This window comes from Mytilus californianus, unplaced genomic scaffold (assembly GCF_021869535.1).
Source record: "Mytilus californianus isolate M0D057914Y unplaced genomic scaffold, xbMytCali1.0.p SCAF_8, whole genome shotgun sequence".
Taxonomy (NCBI): Eukaryota; Metazoa; Mollusca; class Bivalvia; order Mytilida; family Mytilidae; genus Mytilus; species Mytilus californianus.
The window spans coordinates 76,820,242-76,840,540 of NW_026262734.1; positions in this window are offsets into that span (position 1 = coordinate 76,820,242).

Here is a 20,299-nt window from a genome sequence, read left to right on the forward strand (position 1 = left end):
CAAATTTATTTCAAATGTTTCCAAATCTGAGAAACATAAATTTAGAAAATCTCTTTATCTGAATCATGACAAATGAAAATTTAGATTTTAATACAGTTTTTAGTCTGTACCTAAATAAAATTTACCAGATTAGACAGGAAAAAGAGACAAAAGTTAAAATAAACAAATGGAGTTATTCCTCTTTGTACCGGCTCTCTCCCATCATGTATATATTTCCATATTTGTTCTTGATCATTTTTAATTATCAATAATCAGTATGTATGTTAAATTGCATGTGTTGTTTGTGCGGATATTATATGAACTTTGTGATTTGTGTTGATTTATATGCTCTATATAGCCCCTTTAATTAGGAATAAAGACATTTGATTTGATTTGATTACAACCAAGGGTGGATCCAGAGTTCAAGGAAATAGGGGTTAAAATTTCTGGTGAGCATAGCGATTTACTCAATACTTTAAAGAAGGTTTCACAAACAAAATTATATTTTTCAGGTTAAAAGGAGGGGGACATCTCGGGACGAACACTTGATGAAATTCCGTATTAACTAAAAATATAAAAACTTTTAATATACGAAACAAATAAAACAAAGCAATCCTATATTTGTGTAGCTTCCTATTAAATAATTATCATGTTTAGTAATAATAAGATGTTACCTTTCAGCCTTCAATATTGATAGCATATTTTGCCAGCACCACACTGAGGCACCACAACGTCTTTTTTTGGAAACAGGAAGTGATATGGTCGGTAATTCAATACATATTTTCTATCGTATCGCACTCATTTCATTCATTAGCGGGACATTTAAAAAGTTGTAGGATGCAGTTTTACTTATCATTATTTTATTCCGTATACAGTAGACATCACACATACAATTAAAAAAAAAACGCAAGTTAAGTTTTTCGAAGACTTTTAAAAAATGTAATATTACAAACAAAAAAAAACAGAAAAAAGGAACAGATAATACGAACAAATGATGCCTGGAACATGGTTCCCAAAGAAGGAAACAGTAATCATGTACAGTTGTAGAAGAAATAAACGAAAGGAAGACAAGAGGAAAAAATAAACATATTAAAATGAAAGTCTGAGGAAAGGCAGGTATACTTGATTGACCATGATATAGAAAGTAACTAAAGCAATTTTTAATGATGCAAAAATAAGTACACAAAAAAAGATAAAGAAAGCACAAAGATTAGGAAAATATAACAAGAAGGCTATCATATATTAACCTATATTAGTACATATGAAAAGTAAATTCAAAATCAACTGAGTCTTATGGCTATTTGAAAATATGCATTACATCGGAGACCAACACAAATACCAAGAGATAAATGTTAGTAATGTCCTTACTAAACATGCTAAAAGTGAAAGGGAACAAGACAAGTGACTGTAGATGGAGGCAAAAATATTAGATAATATAATTATATAAAAAATATAATGATTAACGGCTCAATTGCAAATTGTTCTACCTAAATCGAACTGTTCTTTAACAAATGAAGCTATTCAATAAAATGTGTGAATTTATTATCAGAACCAGAGATAGTAAATCAAATGTTATTGGACTAACAGGAGCCAAGCCAAAGTCAAATATATACAGACAATCTCTTGATGAATAATCAATACCATAAGTAGGAAATTATATTTGTTATGAGAAAAACTTAGGTACAAATGTCAGTCTGGCAGGGTTCATATGACCATGACCTAATTTTCATGGTTCATTGGTCAATGTTAAGTTTTTCGTGGTTTTGTCAGTTCATTAGATCATATAAGTAATTGGACAATTACCGGTATATTTGGTTATAGAATGCTTGAAAGATCTACATGTCTGTCTGGCAGGGTTCATATGACCTTGACCTCGTTTTTGTGGTTCGATCTATTCTCTGGTACTATAAACAATAGAACCAATATATTTGGTGTTTGGAATGATTATAAATTATACATGTCTGTCATGGTTCATCTGACCTTGACCTCATCAAGTATCATTGTCATTCATTGATAATAAAATTGAGAATGGAAATGGGGAATATGTCAAAGAGACAACAACCCGACCAAAGAGCAGACAACAGCCGAAGGCCACCAATGGGTCTTCAATGCAGCGAGAAAATCCCGCACCCGCAGGTGGTCCTCAGCTGGCCCAAACTAAAATTGTGTGCTAGTTCAGTGAAAATGGACATCACACTAAACTCCAAAACATATAAATGAACTAGAATTAAAAAAACATACTAGACTAACAAAGGCCAGAGGCTCCTGACTTGGGACAGGCGCAAAAATGCGGCGGGGTTAAACATGTTTTTTGAGATCTCAACCCTCCCCCTATACCTCTAGCCAATGTAGAATAAAGAAACACATAGCAATACGCACAGTAAAACCCAGTTAAAAAGAAGTCCGAGTCCGATGTCAGAAAAGGTAACAAAAGAAACTAAGCAAAATGACAATGATACATAAATGAACAAAGGGGACTACTAGCAGTTACTGACATGCCAGCTCCAGACCTCAATTAAACTGATTGAAAGATTATGTCTTCATCATATGAAAATCAAGTACAATCCCTCCCGTTAGGGGTTTAGTATCATACCATCATAAAATATATGAGAAGAACATAACCCGTATCATGCCAACAACTGGTTTTAGAATAAATGTGTTTATTTCCCCCCACCCCCCCCCTTTTGAAGTTCAATGGTCGTTCCCTAAGTATGCATAAAATGCAGGCACATGCCATGAAACACCCTATTACAAACTATCACTGTTTATTGAAATAATGCACTATTACATCCCAATGGGGTTGATGGCTTACATGAAAACAAAATAACACATTACATTATACAGGTTATTTATTTCCACTCAGACCAGAGGTCAAAATATTTATTTTCTGCTCATTCACAAATTGATACAAAAACTGCCCTTTAACCCCAATCAGTATCAACTTTCACTCCCTCCAGTAATTTAACTTTTGTGATACAGATCACCTTTGTATAGGACTGAGACTAATATAACACATGTGTTATAGCAGCAGGGGCAGATTAAGGAGGTGCCCCCACCCCCCTTTTATGGATTTTTTTGTTTACTTTAATAGGAAATCACTGAAGCATTACGGGAGCGGGCCCCCCTTTTTCAGCCAGTATGCCCCTCCCTCCTTTTTGGAAATTCTAGATCCACCACTGAGTAGTCTCAGTATAGGATAACATACAATAACAAACAAATAGAGCAGTCAAAATGAAGTCTAAATAGATCTTCTAGCAATATGAAAATATAATAGCATTAGATCTTTCTTACAAATTTATTTCAAATGTTTCCAAATCTGAGAAACATGAATTTAGAAAATCTCTTTATCTGAATCATGACAAATGAAAATTTAGATTTTAATACAGTTTTTAGTCTGTACCTAAATAAAATTTACCAGATTAGACAGGAAAAAGAGACAAAAGTTAAAATAAACAAATGGAGTTATTCCTCTTTGTACCGGCTCTCTCCAATCATGTATATATTTCCATATTTGTTCTTGATCATTTTTAATTATCAATAATCAGTATGTATGTTAAATTGCATGTGTTGTTTGTGCGGATATTATATGAACTTTGTGATTTGTGTTGATTTATATCCTCTATATGGCCCCTTTAATTAGGAATAAAGACATTTGATTTGATTTGATTACAACCAAGGGTGGATCCAGAGTTCAAGGAAATAGGGGTTAAAATTTCTGGTGAGCATAGCGATTTACTCAATACTTTAAAGAAGGTTTCACAAACAAAATTATATTTTTCAGGTTAAAAGGAGGGGGACATCTCGGGACGAACACTTGATGAAATTCCGTATTAACTAAAAATATAAAAACTTTTAATATACGAAACAAATAAAACAAAGCAATCCTATATTTGTGTAGCTTCCTATTAAATAATTATCATGTTTAGTAATAATAAGATGTTACCTTTCAGCCTTCAATATTGATAGCATATTTTGCCAACACCACACTGAGGCACCACAACGTCTTTTTTTGGAAACAGGAAGTGATATGGTCGGTAATTCAATACATATTTTCTATCGTATCGCACTCATTTCATTCATTAGCGGGACATTTAAAAAGTTGTAGGATGCAGTTTTACTTATCATTATTTTATTCCGTATACAGTAGACATCACACATACAATTAAAAAAAAACGCAAGTTAAGTTTTTCGAAGACTTTTAAAAAATGTAATATTACAAACAAAAAAAAACAGAAAAAAGGAACAGATAATACGAACAAATGATGCCTGGAACATGGTTCCCAAAGAAGGAAACAATAATCATGTACAGTTGTAGAAGAAATAAACGAAAGGAAGACAAGAGGAAAAAATAAACATATTAAAATGAAAGTCTGAGGAAAGGCAGGTATACTTGATTGACCATGATATAGAAAGTAACTAAAGCAATTTTTAATGATACAAAAATAAGTACACAAAAAAAGATAAAGAAAGCACAAAGATTAGGAAAATATAACAAGAAGGCTATCATATATTAACCTATATTAGTACATATGAAAAGTAAATTCAAAATCAATTGAGTCTTATGGCTATTTGAAAATATGCATTACATCGGAGACCAACACAAATACCAAGAGATAAATGTTAGTAATGTCCTTACTAAACATGCTAAAAGTGAAAGGGAACAAGACAAGTGACTGTAGATGGAGGCAAAAATATTAGATAATATAATTATATAAAAAATATAATGATTAACGGCTCAATTGCAAATTGTTCTACCCAAATCGAACTGTTCTTTAACAAATGAAGCTATTCAATAAAATGTGTGAATTTATTATCAGAACCAGAGATAGTAAATCAAATGTTATTGGACTAACAGGAGCCAAGCCAAAGTCAAATATATACAGACAATCTCTTGATGAATAATCAATACCATAAGTAGGAAATTATATTTGTTATGAGAAAAACTTAGGTACAAATGTCAGTCTGGCAGGGTTCATATGACCATGACCTAATTTTCATGGTTCATTGGTCAATGTTAAGTTTTTCGTGGTTTTGTCAGTTCATTAGATCATATAAGTAATTGGACAATTACCGGTATATTTGGTTATAGAATGCTTGAAAGATCTACATGTCTGTCTGGCAGGGTTCATATGACCTTGACCTCGTTTTTGTGGTTCGATCTATTCTCTGGTACTATAAACAATAGAACCAATATATTTGGTGTTTGGAATGATTATAAATTATACATGTCTGTCATGGTTCATCTGACCTTGACCTCATCAAGTATCATTGTCATTCATTGATAATAAAATTGAGAATGGAAATGGGGAATATGTCAAAGAGACAACAACCCGACCAAAGAGCAGACAACAGCCGAAGGCCACCAATGGGTCTTCAATGCAGCGAGAAAATCCCGCACCCGCAGGTGGTCCTCAGCTGGCCCAAACTAAAATTGTGTGCTAGTTCAGTGAAAATGGACATCACACTAAACTCCAAAACATATAAATGAACTAGAATTAAAAAAACATACTAGACTAACAAAGGCCAGAGGCTCCTGACTTGGGACAGGCGCAAAAATGCGGCGGGGTTAAACATGTTTTTTGAGATCTCAACCCTCCCCCTATACCTCTAGCCAATGTAGAATAAAGAAACACATAGCAATACGCACAGTAAAACCCAGTTAAAAAGAAGTCCGAGTCCGATGTCAGAAAAGGTAACAAAAGAAACTAAGCAAAATGACAATGATACATAAATGAACAAAGGGGACTACTAGCAGTTACTGACATGCCAGCTCCAGACCTCAATTAAACTGATTGAAAGATTATGTCTTCATCATATGAAAATCAAGTACAATCCCTCCCGTTAGGGGTTTAGTATCATACCATCATAAAATATATGAGAAGAACATAACCCGTATCATGCCAACAACTGGTTTTAGAATAAATGTGTTTATTTCCCCCCACCCCCCCCCCCTTTTGAAGTTTAATGGTCGTTCCCTAAGTATGCATAAAATACAGGCACATGCCATGAAACACCCTATTACAAACTATCACTGTTTATTGAAATAATGCACTATTACATCCCAATGGGGTTGATGGCTTACATGAAAACAAAATAACACATTACATTATACAGGTTATTTATTTCCACTCAGACCAGAGGTCAAAATATTTATTTTCTGCTCATTCACAAATTGATACAAAAACTGCCCTTTAACCCCACTCAGTATCAACTTTCACTCCCTCCAGTAATTTAACTTTTGTGATACAGATCACCTTTGTATAGGACTGAGACTAATATAACACATGTGTTATAGCAGCAGGGGCAGATTAAGGAGGTGCCCCCCACCCCCCTTTTATGGATTTTTTTGTTTACTTTAATAGGAAATCACTGAAGCATTACGGGAGCGGGCCCCCCTTTTTCAGCCAGTATGCCCCTCCCTCCTTTTTGGAAATTCTAGATCCACCACTGAGTAGTCTCAGTATAGGATAACATACAATAACAAACAAATAGAGCAGTCAAAATGAAGTCTAAATAGATCTTCTAGCAATATGAAAATATAATAGCATTAGATCTTTCTTACAAATTTATTTCAAATGTTTCCAAATCTGAGAAACATAAATTTAGAAAATCTCTTTATCTGAATCATGACAAATGAAAATTTAGATTTTAATACAGTTTTTAGTCTGTACCTAAATAAAATTTACCAGATTAGACAGGAAAAAGAGACAAAAGTTAAAATAAACAAATGGAGTTATTCCTCTTTGTACCGGCTCTCTCCAATCATGTATATATTTCCATATTTGTTCTTGATCATTTTTAATTATCAATAATCAGTATGTATGTTAAATTGCATGTGTTGTTTGTGCGGATATTATATGAACTTTGTGATTTGTGTTGATTTATATCCTCTATATGGCCCCTTTAATTAGGAATAAAGACATTTGATTTGATTTGATTACAACCAAGGGTGGATCCAGAGTTCAGGGAAATAGGGGTTAAAATTTCTGGTGAGCATAGCGATTTACTCAATACTTTAAAGAAGGTTTCACAAACAAAATTATATTTTTCAGGTTAAAAGGAGGGGGACATCTCGGGACGAACACTTGATGAAATTCCGTATTAACTAAAAATATAAAAACTTTTAATATACGAAACAAATAAAACAAAGCAATCCTATATTTGTGTAGCTTCCTATTAAATAATTATCATGTTTAGTAATAATAAGATGTTACCTTTCAGCCTTCAATATTGATAGCATATTTTGCCAACACCACACTGAGGCACCACAACGTCTTTTTTTGGAAACAGGAAGTGATATGGTCGGTAATTCAATACATATTTTCTATCGTATCGCACTCATTTCATTCATTAGCGGGACATTTAAAAAGTTGTAGGATGCAGTTTTACTTATCATTATTTTATTCCGTATACAGTAGACATCACACATACAATTAAAATAAAACGCAAGTTAAGTTTTTCGAAGACTTTTAAAAAATGTAATATTACAAACAAAAAAAAAACAGAAAAAAGGAACAGATAATACGAACAAATGATGCCTGGAACATGGTTCCCAAAGAAGGAAACAATAATCATGTACAGTTGTAGAAGAAATAAACGAAAGGAAGACAAGAGGAAAAAATAAACATATTAAAATGAAAGTCTGAGGAAAGGCAGGTATACTTGATTGACCATGATATAGAAAGTAACTAAAGCAATTTTTAATGATACAAAAATAAGTACACAAAAAAAGATAAAGAAAGCACAAAGATTAGGAAAATATAACAAGAAGGCTATCATATATTAACCTATATTAGTACATATGAAAAGTAAATTCAAAATCAACTGAGTCTTATGGCTATTTGAAAATATGCATTACATCGGAGACCAACACAAATACCAAAAGATAAATGTTAGTAATTTCCTTACTAAACATGCTAAAAGTGAAAGGGAACAAGACAAGTGACTGTAGATGAAGGCAAAAATATTAGATAATATAATTATATAAAAAATATAATGATTAACGGCTCAATTGCAAATTGTTCTACCCAAATCGAACTGTTCTTTAACAAATGAAGCTATTCAATAAAATGTGTGAATTTATTATCAGAACCAGAGATAGTAAATCAAATGTTATTGGACTAACAGGAGCCAAGCCAAAGTCAAATATATACAGACAATCTCTTGATGAATAATCAATACCATAAGTAGGAAATTATATTTGTTATGAGAAAAACTTAGGTACAAATGTCAGTCTGGCAGGGTTCATATGACCATGACCTAATTTTCATGGTTCATTGGTCAATGTTAAGTTTTTCGTGGTTTTGTCAGTTCATTAGATCATATAAGTAATTGGACAATTACCGGTATATTTGGTTATAGAATGCTTGAAAGATCTACATGTCTGTCTGGCAGGGTTCATATGACCTTGACCTCGTTTTTGTGGTTCGATCTATTCTCTGGTACTATAAACAATAGAACCAATATATTTGGTGTTTGGAATGATTATAAATTATACATGTCTGTCATGGTTCATCTGACCTTGACCTCATCAAGTATCATTGTCATTCATTGATAATAAAATTGAGAATGGAAATGGGGAATATGTCAAAGAGACAACAACCCGACCAAAGAGCAGACAACAGCCGAAGGCCACCAATGGGTCTTCAATGCAGCGAGAAAATCCCGCACCCGCAGGTGGTCCTCAGCTGGCCCAAACTAAAATTGTGTGCTAGTTCAGTGAAAATGGACGTCACACTAAACTCCAAAACATATAAATGAACTAGAATTAAAAAAACATACTAGACTAACAAAGGCCAGAGGCTCCTGACTTGGGACAGGCGCAAAAATGCGGCGGGGTTAAACATGTTTTTTGAGATCTCAACCCTCCCCCTATACCTCTAGCCAATGTAGAATAAAGAAACACATAGCAATACGCACAGTAAAACCCAGTTAAAAAGAAGTCCGAGTCCGATGTCAGAAAAGGTAACAAAAGAAACTAAGCAAAATGACAATGATACACAAATGAACAAAGGGGACTACTAGCAGTTACTGACATGCCAGCTCCAGACCTCAATTAAACTGATTGAAAGATTATGTCTTCATCATATGAAAATCAAGTACAATCCCTCCCGTTAGGGGTTTAGTATCATACCATCATAAAATATATGAGAAGAACATAACCCGTATCATGCCAACAACTGGTTTTAGAATAAATGTGTTTATTTCCGATGCAAAGACCCTATGAGTGAATCAATATTAATATCAAAATATGCAATCCTTAATGACTTGACAACAGTATCGTAACTATATCCTTTCCGAATAAGTCTGTTTAAAGGTTTGGTTAGCTTTTGAGGTGAATGCCGACTTTTTTGTGCTTTGTAAAGAATATTACCATAAAATATTGGATGTGAAATACCTGAAGTATAAGATGTCTGCATGTTGATTTATATTTACGAATGATGTCCTTGTACCGATGATCAAATTTAGTAAATGTTTTGACTAGTTTGTGATATCGAAAACCCTGGTGTAATAATTTTTCAGTAATACAGATTTTCTTTCGTTGAAATCAAATACGTTGTTACATACACGAGCGAATCGAACAAGTTGAGATATATAAACACCATAATGTTAAGTTTATGTAATACTTGTAATAGTAAAACCTTTACAGTACAGATTTCCAGTCATAAGTAAAGCAGGCGAGACATTTCATTGTGTGCCCTTTTGTTTAGATAACTCTAAAAGCTACAGAAAAAAACAGTAAAAATTAACATTTCAGGGGCAATATCTCCAAAAAGGTTTGTGAAATTTTCAGAGAAGATGTATATAGTCATGCTTATCATTTTGCCAGCCGAGCTTACAATTTTGTCGAACCTGTGACATTTTGTCGTGGAAGCGAGGCATAGCGGTTTTAATTTCAGTCGTCTTCAACATTTAGGTTTATAATATATTTAAAGTTTTCATGAAAAAACCATTACTTTTCAAGGAATGTTATGAAAAGATGCTTCTTTCGTGATAAAAAACGATATCCAGAAAAAGAATGCCTTAAATCAAATTGTATTCCGAAAAGAGTGAGAAAAGCAAGAAGCTTGTGACAAGGCCGTCTTTATACGAAATTTAGACATATCTCATTTACACCAACATGCAATTAATCAATTGAAACAAGAGAACCAAATTACAAATCTTAAAGACGTCACAGTTCAATGGAATTGATAATTTGAATGAGAATAGCATATGAACTAAATATGTAATCCCACCATCACCATCACCATTACCAACTTTAACAATAGTCATTCCAATTCCGGAACAGTCACCATATCATACCAGCTTCGCCAACAGCAACTTGAATGTAACTAATTCCTCAGTCGCCAGCATCAGTCGTTCTAATCAAAATCGCTCGGCATCTCCATCACCACCTACACAGCATGATATTATATGTAAACAACCGGCATTTTGTTTTGATGGTTAACCAGAAGTATATAACTCATTCTTGGGGTGATGAGTCTAACATACCGAAAACACACACTAGACAATGGGAAAATTGTGCATTATGTGACACGTAGAACAATAACTCCAATACTGAGCTGAAAAGCTATTCTGACAATGTTGAATTATTTGTAGATCTTATCTTGTTGGTATTTTTTTCTATTTAAAGTTCCTCTCTATCTTTTATAGTTTTCAGGAGAAACCAGAGAAACACATACCATATTATGCTGATCATATTTGCAATTTACATGTTACGTAGTAGCTCCTATAATTCCTAACAGCAAAATATTGGAAAATATATTTCTAGGTCGATAACTCCAAAACATGACAACTGATTTTTATGACATTTTCAAGGTTAATAGTTGTCGTGTTGACAATAATTGCATCTTATACTTTTAACCCAACTCCTACAATTGTCACGATAACAGCCAATACCTGCTAAAAATGAACAAATAAATATAAGAGGCAATAACTACAAATTAAAAAAAAAGTACATTTTATCTCCATTTTTTAGGGTGGTATATCTTGTCATGCTGATCATTTTCGCAGTTTACAATTTCAACCTAGCTCCTATAGTTTTCAAATTAATAGCAAAAGAATGGAAACAATAACTCCATAACGAGACAACATAATTTCTGAAATTTTCAGGGTTAATAGAATGTATCATGTGGATCATTATTGCAAATTGCACTTATAACATAGCTCCTACTGTTGTCACGATAACAGCCAATAACTGCTGAAAGTTGAACAAAATCACTATTAACTGCAATAACTAAAAAAAAAGAAGTACATTTTATCTCCAATTTGTAGGATAGCACATCTTGTCATGCTGACCAATTTAGCAGTTTACATTTTTAACCTAACTCCTACAGTTTTAAGAATAATAGCAAAAAATGGGAAAACATGTATATTCAAGAGGCAATCATTCCAAAACGGGACAACCTATTTTTCTAAAGGTTAGAGGTTAACAGATCTTGTCGTGTTGATCATTATCACATTTTACACTTTTAGTCTTATTTCTAAAGTTGTCACGATGACAGCCAATAACTGCAAAAAACTGGACAAAGTCAATATTTCAGGGACAATAACCCCAAAACAAGAAATTACATTTACCTCAAATTTTTAGGTCGGTACATCTGACATTATTGTAAAATTATACGTTTAAAATATGCATGGATATATATTTTTGCTGGCCGAACTGTGCACATTTAAATCAATATACATATCAGAGGAAAGATGAGCACAATTTGTTCCCATAGAAATATGCCAAGCCATTTCTATTAAAACCACGTCCACCAAACGCAATCAGATATAAAGTATCATGTCACTTGCACAGTTGTGACCTCTTATTTGCATCAGAGTTTTTGCACAAAGTACAATATGTCCGCTCCTTAAACAAGATATTTGTGTCTACCGTGGTAATTCTCATGTAAACAAGTTTGTAAGTGAACAATGAGGACTGCGTACTAGTATGTAATGGGTAGAGAAATCAAATGTTTTGAACAATCTTCACCCAAAAATATATTCTATGTAATACACGTCAAACATTTTGTTAAGAAACACCCAACATTTTTATCTCTCTTTATCTTTAAAAATTTTATGAGGCAGTTGCCTCATTGCCTCAAAGGAAGCTACGTCTTTGTTTAATTAAATTCAAGATAAAAAGATTTCTTTTTGTATTATTAGTGTATAGGTCGGCTTGTCTTGTAATTTTTACAGAAATCGTGTAAAAATTCCCGCCATTACGGGACATAATCTTTAATGATACAATTTCCAAAAAGAAGTAAACAATACATTAATTATTTTATGGAATAGGGATTTTTTATCACCAATAAATCTTTCTATGTGAAAACTTGCTGCAATAGAGTACATTTGATATTTAACATGAACAAATCGATCTTTAACAATATTTGAAAATGCCAACCGGAAGCCGAAGCTGTACATGTGACCTGAACAATTTTGCAAACAGCAAATAAGCTGTCGTATCTCCTCCCTTCTATATGTTATACCACAGAGGGTAAGAATAACAAGTTTTTTATCGGTGGTTAGGCAATATTTTTGTTGCTCGATTATTGCTAAGCAATTATTAAACTGAAATGGAAATGACAGACGGTTCATGTGTAACTTGAAGTTAAAGTTAATCTTTAACAAACAGTTATATTCTGGACTGTGCTTATTTATACAGCTAAGCAATTTATAAGTGAAAATTTTGTTATTTAATGAAACCGTTGCTAGGAAAGACACAAAAAAAGCAAAGGATCAGCGCTTTTATTGCTGTTCTTCATCTCAGTTTATATGTTTTCCGTGAATGCAATAGTTTTGTTTATATGTTTGAATTGGTTCAATATTATTTCTCTCACATCATAATTTAAAGAGAAACTTATTTTATGTGACTTTCAGTACCATGATAATCATTTTAAAATCACCCATTATTTTTTATGATTCAAATATGCGTTTATATGGGTCCTTCGTACTTGATTTGGCCTTTTAACTTTTGTTCCGAGAGTCACTGATAAGACTTTTGTAGACCAAACGTGTGTCTGGAGTACAAAATTAAAAGCCTGGTATAAAATTTATAGAATTAAAAAAAGTCTAAATAATCGGTAAATGTTTTGTTAATAGAAAGTCGGTACTTACGACGCTTAATTGGTAAACCGGTTATCGGTAGAAATAAACATATTTTTGGGTGCTTTACTGATAAATGGCAGTCAACATTACCCTTTTACACAGACAGTAGCAATTAAAAGCGAGACACATTGTTCCTCGGAACCTCTGACGATATATATTACCAAATTTTTAGTTACTATCTATGAGAGGGTGGACAGGGGGTGGACAGGGGGGTACCCTTCTCCCACCTCCCCCTATCTACCATCTCCCACTTTTAGAATCTTTTTTTTCTCTCCCACCTATTTTTTGTCTCCCACCTCCCGCCCCTACCTCCCACCTCCCTCAATAGCTGTCCACCCCCTCATAACAGTTTTCATGATAAGAACCAAATACTGCAAACTTAAGATGGACATTTCAGGAGCAAAAGCTCCAAAATAGGTTGTTCTATTTTTATGTTTTCTCTCAGTAGATAGACCTTAATCTGTTGATCAACTGTATCCTTTGTTTTAAGTTTTTGAGACACAAGCCAAAAACCGTTGTTCACCCCGATGTTCTATTCATTGCAACGGCCGCCGCGTTTATTGATCGGTTTAACATTAGGATAATTTTTGTTAAGGTAGATTAATAAAGGAACCTAGAAGAGAAGATTGTTTAACTTTTACGATTACGGACGGACAACGACTACACCCATGGTGACAATAATAGCTTAAATGGCACTTTTGGACAGTTGAGCTAATACTATATATAAACGGAATGAGCTTTATTTCACATTAATCGTAATATATATATATTGGCTCTATTTAAGTCCAATGAATTTAGAGAACTTCATAGTTATCCTAAATCGAAAGAATAAAATATTTGTCTTTAATGTTACTGAACATTAGAAAGGACGAGTCGATCAATGTTAGTATTGATTGCCTGTGGGCAGAATACACCACTTTCGCCGGACATTAAAGCTTTCGATTCGGTTCCATCTTGAAACAGGGTAACAATTGTATTACTGTCTTTGCCCCAATTCATTTCTATCTACATCAATGGATGTAAGTTTTGTTGTAGTAGTGTTTTGTGGACTGTTGTTTGTCTTTTTGTCTTTTTCAGTTTTTTAGCCTTGGAATTGTCGGTTTTTCTTCGATTAAGGTTGATGGGGGTTTAAATCAAAATCCTGAGATTTTTTTGATAATTTGTAGTTTATATCATGCTTTTCTCAACAATAAAATATAAAGTATGGGTCACCGGGCTTTTTTCACGCTACGGGTTGTGCAAAATAGTCAGATTTTGTGTAAAACCCAAATTTGTGTCATAAAAAGAAAACTACACCATATAATTTTAAGGTAAAATATGAGAAGATAGCTCGAATAATATGCTTTCAGATAAGAAAAAGAAATAATGGGGTCAACGGACTCTTTTTCTTGCTACATAATAAAAAAGGTAAATTCACCACACATTATATTATTAAAGTTAGTTTATCTGAGTTATCTCCCCTTTTTATCTGAGTTATCTACCTTATATGACAAAGTTTAAAAAAAAATGAATAAAATAAAAGTAATTTGTTTTTTGTAAAATACAGCTGTAAATATGATAAATCACATGATTTTCTATATAAACCTGAAAGTCTTGCTCATGAATTTACATACTACTCTCGAAATTTGCACTTTTCTTTAAAGATTTAGACCGATTGTTATCCAGACCTAAGGTCAATTACATGCCAAAGTAATTTATTAAATCAATTAATTATCAAATCCATTGATTTTCAAATGTAATTAATTACAAAACAATTACATTGCCAATGTAATTAATTACAATTCAATTACTTTTATCAAAAGATATGTAAGAGCTATATCAGTTCGAATAAACTGAAATCATGAATATGACAACTGGCTAGAATAGAATGAAACTTATGTATAAATACATACCGGAACGTTCATTTTTTAACAATGGAAACATTTGAACAAGATTTGTTTAAAACAAAAGTTTTCAAATTTCATTGTTACGTTTATTCACGTTTAGATTTTCAATGATGATTATTTGATTGCATTTCTTATTTTTATAGGAAAACTATTTATAAAGATACATATATAAAGATCCAGATTAATATATTTTTTAGTCTGAAGAATGTTTTCTTAAAATTTCAAGTTTCTATCAAAAATGTTAATTTATATTTTAACGGTTTTCTTATATACCTCATGTGAAATTTGAAATAACTTTAAAGCTTCCATTTGTTACAGAAGAGTAATGGTAGCATTTTCAAGACTTGTTTTATGACGTACCAAAATTGTCAAGTATTTTGGACAACTTTTTTGTATGTTTTGACTTTTGTACTTAAAATTTTGTAGAAAGTGTTTAAATAATATCCATTGTACAGATTTCGACATATAAATATCAGTATGGTTTAAAAAAGCGGTTTATTCCCGATTGTCCCACTTTTTAAAATTTTAGAGTACTGATTGTCCCACATGAACAGTTCTGATTGTCCCACATTATTTTATGAAGTAAACTGTTCTTAGATAAACAATGTAACTGTTGTTTGTTTTGCTAGATAAACAAGAATTAATTATTGCACATTTAATATTAATTCTATAAAAGTATAAAAAGACTAATGCACTTTTGATTCCAAAAATATAATATTTCTGATTTATGAAATATATCTACAATGTTATGTTATTTATAAAACAAATGTCAATACGGTAATTTTAATTACATTCTCTCTATAAAGTTTTTAAATAAATTTAGAAATAATGCATGCAATTTAAAAAAAAAAGTATAAACTCATTTACATTCCACACTCTACACGAACTTGTTGATGAAGAGATGTTTCCACTAGTCTTTACAATGTTACTTGGGAAGTCAAAGAACATTAATACGACATTCTCTGCATCTGAAGACTGCTAACACCCAACGTCAGATTCACCTGAACCTAACAACTTTCTTGATTGACAACGAAGTTGCTGTCTAGAATTTTGCCAGATCAGCTTTTCTAAGAATCACTATTAAAGGTTGTTTTTCCAATATTCCCATAAAAGATAAGAAGATGTGGTATGATTGCCAATGAGACAACTCTCTTTAGGAGACAAAATGACACATAAATTAACAACTATAGGTCACCATACAGCCTTCAACAAAGAGCAAAGCCCATACCGCATAATCAGCTGTAAGGATGTTCGCTACTCTGTTTCAAAATAACAAGCTTTTTAAAAGACTGTTATAAATTGATAGTATATAAATAAAGGAACTAAACAAGCAGAAAAAAAATGAAGGGTCCGTTTGCTTGTTTTCGAGATATAAGCCATTGAAAATTTGGCGGGAAATAATTCTCTCTAGAGTTTTCATAAACTTTACATTGGCAACCTTCTTCTTTCAAAAATTATGAAAAAATAACAAGGATTTTCATAGGATTTTCAAAAATGGCTTTAAAAACTATGTGTAATAAGATTATGAAAAGAAAAAAAGGGGTTAGTGGGGAAATTTTTTAATGGCACTACAAGGATAAAACCAGAGGATTCCGAATATCTGGCAAAAATTCAAAAACTAGAGGAGCGAACATATTACAACGAGAAAAACTGACGACCTAATTTATGTACAAAATAATGGACGAAAAACAAATATGTTACACAGCAACAAACGACCACTGAAGTACAGGCTCCTGACTTGGGACAGGCACATACACTGATACAGAATGTGGCGGGGTTAAAAAAGAGGGACGAAAGATATCAGAGGGACAGTCAAACTCATAGATCGAAAACAAACTGACAACGCCATGGCTTAACTTGACTTAATTGAAGGCGCCAACTCTGCCACTAACATAAAACAGTGTTTTAACAGTACAACATAAGAATAAACTATAAAATTCAGTTGACAACGGCTTATCTCATCAGATGGGTACACACAGAAATACATCAAACAAAAACACAGAGTGGACGTGGACGGCTACTTATGCATCCACACAACAAAGACATTAAGTACAGATCTGGGAGTACTCGCAGTTACTGACAGCTAGTTCAAAGCCAATAAAAACTTATTTTAAAAATTTTGCATCTAAGACTAAAATTTCATATTTTATTCCATGTTTGATGATACACACTAGGTAAATAATGTCATTTATTCAAGTTTTTTTTCTTCATATTTTATAAGTTACATTGATTAGTAACCTGTAATTAACTGCTACACACAATAAAAACAACTTAATCTCTATCAAAACAATTCCCAATTGTCCAACAATTAAACTTCCCAATTGTCCCACAAACATATTCCCGATTGTCCCACAAAATTTCATTACATTTTTACCTGTAATTTCAAAAAGTGGGACATTAGGGAAGACACCAAAAAAAGCATTGCCTTTGGCATTTTAATTAAAGGACAAATTTGTACTTAATAATAAGTTAAGTGAACGGAATAACCTGAGGCTAAGATTATAATTGATTGTTAGATCAACTTTTTAAAAATTGTATGTAAATTATAAATTGGTATTGTTTTTAATTTTTATATATTTTATGTAAACATGTGAAAAAATTAATGAATTAAATTCAAATAAAGATTATTATACATGCTATAATGATTAATAAAATACTTTGATGAATGTTAAATATTTTTTCATCATGATAAATGTTTAAAAAGTATTAAGAAAAATGAAAGTACTAAGTGAATAACTAAATGAAGGAAAAAATATTTATTGCATCAGAAAAGCCAAATTTTAAAAAATTTCCATGTAATTCAAAGTTATTGAAAAGAAATTCATAATTACATGGCAAAAAGGCAATGTTATTCATTTTTTTCAATTACATGTAATTGAAAATATGCTCAATTACACATTATACATTTTATTTGATGTACTAGTATTGGTTTGATTCCATTATAGCTATTATTATGCATTCATTTCTTACGTACTTTTAGATGAATTTTAGGCTAATAAATCTTGTAATATTTTCATAAATTCGAGGTAAAAACTGTCTACAAAAAAGTAAACCTGAGATCAATTTTAGAATTGTGAATTGCTACACAGCTATGTTCTAAATGCGTGTGGATCTGAGCAATCATGGTGGAAGAAAATCATGAAATGTCCACCAAAAGTAATTAAAGGATACTTTTCAATTTGATTTACATACTACATTGCTTTAAATTCAAAAGTATGTGTTCCAAAAAGAAACATATCCCAAATTATTATTATCATGATTATTAAGTGCAACGTTCCGGTCACATACCTTTTTCAAGGATTGCCACCAACAGAACTTGCATTCTTGTTCATTCATTTTTGTTGCTTATCTAGTGACAGTAACGTTATAGAAGATTATCAGACATTTATAAAAAAAGATCTTTTCATTTTTAGACTCAATTTCAATTCCTTGATTTGACCAGACTGAGGATCGATCCAACAAACTTCCGAACTCGACGCGAGCAATTTACCACGACACCACCGAGGCGGTATAATTTAGTGAGAGTAAGTTAAACATTGTCAAAATGGATGGATTAAAGTCGTTTTTTTATATATTTTCTAAACTTCAACACATTACTATATACAGTTTATAGCATAATGAAGTTGTACTTTTTCATATATTTCATCAGAGGATTTTGTCCCTTAATAGATCTCGTCCTTTCTTTAAAAAAAAATTCTGAAAAAGTTCATCGGAAGATACCAAGACCTTGTTGATGAATATTCAGTATCAACTTTACAAATAATGCACGATGCTCTTGAAATATATATTCTATGTACTGACGTTATTTACCATCTTACTTACATCTTAAAGTGTTCTTTTTGTGTGTCCTTTTATATTTTAACCTTTACTGTTTAGTCCATTTTTGGTAATATCCCTTTGGTTTGACTCGGCATTTATACATCCTGCCATTGTGTTATTGGTGCTATGGTTATTTTTTGTATTCTTGACTTTCATTTTTGCCCATGTGATTTGTATATAGAGTATCTACATGCCAAATTGTTTTTCTTTGATAATGAATAAGCTAATAACATGTTTCTTTAATAAAATAGTTTTTTGTTTTATAGTGATTAAGATTAAAAAAAACAATGTTGACGTTTGTACCCCAATTGTTGACATTTTTACCTATTTTGTCTGTTTGTTTTGCTCACAAATTGTTATCAATATCATGGAATTTTACGCGACTGTAAGACAAGTGAGAGTTTTAGCTAGCTATGAAATCGGGGTTAATTCACCATTTTCTACATAAAGAAATGCCTGTACCAAGTCAGGAATATGACAGTTGTTTTCAATTCGTTTGATGTGTTTGAGCTTTTGATTTTGCCATTTCTTGGAGTTCGGTATTTTTGTTATTTAATTTTTATTGTATACGTATAGTCTATGTCAATTATTTGCTTACTTCACGAGAATTTTTTATTAGAAAAATGGGCAAAAGAAAATTATATTTAAAAAAAAAAAGAAACAAGTCAATCAAATCACCTTTATACAAGACAATTTTGAACTTTGCATTTATTTGCTTCGTGTTAATAGTGTATCAAAATTGAAAAAGCTTGATGTTATTCAATTCTCTTATACAAATTCTGACACGGTATATTAACTCGTCATAGATAACCAGGATTAAAATTGTATACGCCAGACGTGCTGTTGTCTACAAAATACAAAATACAAATGACGCTCGAATTAAATGATTTAAAAATGCCAAATAAGTACAAAGATGAAGAGCATTGAAAACTCAACATTTCAAAAGGTTTTGAGAAAAAACAGTTACGTCTCATCCTTTTTCTAAAAGAGTTCATCGAAAGATACCAAGACCTTGTTGATAAATATTCCGTATCAACTTCACAAATAATACACTATGGTCTTGAAGTATAGATTCTAGGTACTGACGTTGTTTATCATCATAATAGCGTGTTATAATATTCTTTTATTTGTCTTTGTAAATATTAATTTTACTGTTGAATCTATTTTGGTAATATCCATTTGACGTGGCTCGGTACTTATACATCACGTCATTGTGTTATTGTTGTATGTTAAATTTTTGTATTCTTGTCCTTCATGTCGCTTATGTGCTTGAAAATGGAAATTGTGAATGTGTCAAAGAGACAACAACCCGACCAAAGAGCAGAAAACAGCCGAAGGCCACCAATGGGTCTTTCTGTTTGTTTTGTTCACACATCGTTGTCAATATAAAGGAATTTTATGTGACTGTCATACAAGTGAGAGGTTTAGCTAGCTATAAGACCAGGTTTAATCCACCATTTTCTACATAAAAAAAAAAATGCCTGTACCAAGTCAGGAATCTGACAGTTGTTATCCATTCGTCT